Genomic DNA, 4,126 nt, shown 5'->3' with positions numbered 1-4,126 from the left:
AAAGGAATGTAAAAACATGCTTAGTGACAGGGATGTGCATGGCCAGCCGGCCCATTCACTCCTTCTTCATAACTTCCAATGGGGTTGCAGGGAAGGGCTAAGAAGACCCCACCCCTAAAACCGAATGTGCTACCGAGATACTGGTGACATCCAGCCGGTAATAACGCACAAAGGTATGAGGAGAAGCCCAACTGGCAGCGGAGCAGATGTCCTTTAGCGACACTCCCCTAAACAAAGCCCAAGAGGTGGCAATGCCCCTTGTGGAATGGGCTCTGATGTCCCCTGGTGGCTGCATTCCCTTTGATTCATACGCCAAAGCTATAGCACTCACAAGCCAATGTGAGAGGCGTTGCTTAGAAATAGGATTCCCTCCATGAGGGGGTGCCCATGAAATTAAGAGCTGGTCGCTCTTCCGGTAAGCACTGGTCCTGTTCATATATGTCCGTAAAGCACGGACGGGACACAGAGCATTTAGCCTCTCATCCTCCGGGGAGGAAAAAGGTGGAGGGTGAAAAGCGGACAGCTCCAACATCTCGGAAGTGAACGCAGGGAAGCACTTCGGCATGAAGGCCGGATTTGGCTTAAGGGAAACCATATCTCCACTAAGAGAGAATTTAGTGCACAAGGGATTAACCGAAAGTGCATGTAGCTCACTGACACGTTTGGCTGATGCCTCTTGAAGGACAGCAGCTTTAGGGAAATACTTCCAAGAGGTTCAAAAGGATATTGAGACAGAGCCTCCAACACCATGGAGAGGTCCAACTCAGGAACAGATCTCCTGATGACTGGCAAGCGGCGACGGGCACCCTTCATAGATCTGTGGATTAGAGAATGCTGCCCGACTGTTGAGCCCTCAAAGCCCACATGACAGGCCGAAATCGCAGCAAAAGAGACCTTAATTGTGGAAAAAGACCTCCCTGGAAACACAAAATATCAGGAACTGAGCACTGATAAGATGTGAGACAACGCCCATCACTCCACCCTTCGAAAACTTGACACTTATTGTCATACAAGAATCACGTAGAAACGGCCCTGGCATTCTGTATAGTAGCAATCACACGCGGCGAAAGCCCTAGTGCGCTTAGGTTCGTCCTCTCACGGGCCAAGCCCAAAGAGCCACCCTGTCCGGGTGCGGGTGATAAATCTCCCCGTTCGCTTGGGACAATAGGTCCGTGCGGGGGGGGAGGTGCCACGGCTTGGCATATAACAGAGGAATTATCTCTGCCAGCCATGGTGCTTTGGGCCACCTGGGTGCTATTAGAATGAGAGACAGGCCCTGCTCTCTCACCCTGGCCAGTGTAGGAATTATCAGGCACAGGGGAGGAAAGGCATACAGCAGCACTCTGGGCCACGGGTGGGCCAGTGCATCTACCCCGAGGGGCGCGTCCACGTCCTTTAGCGAGAAGAACATAGGACAATGGTAGTTTTCGCGCGAGGCGAATAGATCTACGGTTGCCTGTCCGAATCTCATCCATAACATATCCACTATCTGCGGGTGAAGGCGCCAATCTCCGTAGATTGGGTTTCCCCTTGATAGAAGATCCGCGCCTCTGTTTAGAAGGCCCGGAACATGAGTCGCGCGTAACGACAGGAAAACCCGTCTGCTCCACACTAAAAGCTTGTAAGCTAGAGCGTGAAGTTTTGACGAGCGCACGCCGCCCTGAAGGTTGATATAAGCCACTGTCGTGGTATTGTCGCAGCGTACGAGCACATGATGTCCCTGCAGGCGAGGCAGTAAATGATTCAGAGCTTTCCATACGGCCATAAGCTATAAATAATTTATGTGCGCTGAACGTAGTCTGCTCGGCCACAGACCGTTCACCGTTCTGCCCTCCTGGGTGGCGCCCCAGCCTGTTAAGGATGCATCTGTCGTCACAACTTTCCGCATCATAACCGACTTTTACGTTCCCTGTATGTAAAAGTCTGCGCTCTCCCAGTGGCGCAAGGCTGCCGAGCAGGCGTGCGTCACTATTACAGAGCGGCAAAGATCGCGCGTCGGGCTGAAATGTAGTGACAAAACCCATTTCATGAACGCTCTCATTCTCAGGAGTCCCAGCGGTACGACAGACAGTTCACTAGAGAGAGAATGCGCTCTTGAGAGAGACGCGCTCGCATGGAGACTGAGTTCAACTCCAAACCCAGGAAAATGACATTCTGACTGGGTGTAAAATTGCTCTTGCTCACATTCACTCTGAACCCAAGAGATGTGATATGCGTGAGCACATGGCAGGTGTCCTGCAACACTTTCTCTTTCGATTCGGCTATGATGAGCCAATCGTCTATGTATGTCAGAATCCTCAGACCTGACATTCTCATGGGTGCTAAACCCGCCTCCGCACACAGACAGAAACACCGGGGGCTTAGACTGAGCCCAAACGGCAGAACTGTGGATTCGTAACATGTGCCTTGGTAGGCGAAACGAAGAAACTTCCTGTGTAGTGGATAAATGCTTATATGGAAGAAAGCATCTTTCAGGTCGACCGATGTTAACCAGTCGTTCTGTTTTATGGCACGGGCGAGTGAGCCATGAGTCAGCATTCTGAAATTGTATTTCCACAAATGTTTGTTCAACACACGAAGGTCCAAAATAGGGCGGAGAGCGCTGTCCTTTTTTTGGACCAGGAAATAACGAGAATAAAATCCCTGATTCATCAGACTGGGGGGCACCACCTGAATCGCTCCCTTGTTTAGGAGGGAGGATATTTCCTCTTTCAGAATGTGTGAGGCATTCTCTTCCGTGTGTGAAGAGAGATCGCCGTTGAAATGCGGGGGTTTCATTGCAAACTGTAGTGTGTATCCCTGCATTATAGTACGCATCACCCACTCGGGAGCCGAAACAGTTTGCCAAGCCCATTCGTGACTCGCGAGTGTTCCCATCCGAGCCGCAGCGGAGCTGTGTAAGCCCAGCTGGTTTATTTGTGATGCAATGGCACCATCTAGTGGACACACCAGGGGCAACATGCAGGGGTTCAGACAGATTTCCTCTCTCCAGATCCTCTCTCCATAACGAATTCATTTGATTTGTTTGTTTTAATGCCTGCCGAGCGTTACGAAGGACGAGGTCGTTCACCGTTAGGATCTCCTTCCACAAGGGTAGAGAAGGAGTTCCCTTTTCTAGCTGTTGCCCTAATTCGTCCAAAATCTCCGCCTGGTAAGCGTAGAGGAGAGGAGAGACGAGACGTTCAGGGCCCTGACACCCAAGGCCGAGGACTTGTACGCGGCCTGGTGAACTGAGGCAGAAAAACGGTCCATCTTGTTGGGCAAGACTGGCTTAGGGGGAGCAGACAGCCCGCCCTGAGCGGGGTTAAGGTGCCTGGCGACGGAAGGCTCGATAGTGGGGGGGTCACCCATACCATGAACTGCCATATCCTTTACTTCAAGGCCCAAAAGGCCATGTTTGAAGTCGAGCGGGTCGCTCCAATTGTGTCTCATATGCTTAGCGCACGCTGGAAGGACGGGGAAGAGTTGTTTCCTCGGACCGGGAGGAGGTCCCAACACATTTCCGTTGTAAATATACCCCCTTCCTGGTCGGTGGTGCTCTGTGGAGTCGGCCACTCAATGTTGAGGCGAGCAGCTGCTCGCTCACACCCTTCCAGGTGGATGGACTGAGGCAGGGCTGCGTGGCTGCTAGCCTGGGTCCTCGTCCTCTGAGTCCCCGAGAAGGGCCGCATCATCCTCATTGCCGGAACCGGCCGGTTGGGCTGGTCAGCCCAAACAAGTGAGGAGGAGCCCCGGGAGTCCCCCGGTAGCGCGTCGTCATCACCGTGTCCCCCATCTGAGTCAGAAAAGCCGAGCTCGGCGCACTAGGTCGCTGCAACTTTAAGACGGCGTTGTAAAAGCTTTTTGAGCAGCATAAGGCAATGACTGCAATTTTCCGGGTTCTCCAAGGCTTCTTGAGCGTGTTTAAGGTCCAAGCAAACCACGCAGAACGGGTGAAGGTCCTTAGCAGCAATTAGCACTCCACACGCGGCCAGGCAGGCCCGTGATAGGCTATTCCCCGGAGAAGTGGTAGGTTTAGAAAGCGACATACCGGAGAAGAAATCGGAAAAATCTGTGGCTGGCAGCCGTGGGAGCAGGTGAAAACGATGAGAGCACGGGCGGCTCTGAATGCAGAACACAGCAGAAG

At 52.6% G+C, this 4,126-nt stretch overlaps 1 pseudogene; it reads right to left on the bottom strand.

Annotated features, from left to right (window-relative positions):
* On the bottom strand, window positions 1-3,680 carry LOC132097013 (uncharacterized; annotated as a pseudogene).
* Between the last annotated feature and the right edge of the window lie 446 nt (window positions 3,681-4,126).

The sequence above is a fragment of the Carassius carassius genome, chromosome 20 (assembly GCF_963082965.1).
Source record: "Carassius carassius chromosome 20, fCarCar2.1, whole genome shotgun sequence".
NCBI classification, from domain to species: Eukaryota; Metazoa; Chordata; class Actinopteri; order Cypriniformes; family Cyprinidae; genus Carassius; species Carassius carassius.
This window is presented reverse-complemented; position numbering and strand designations above follow the sequence as displayed.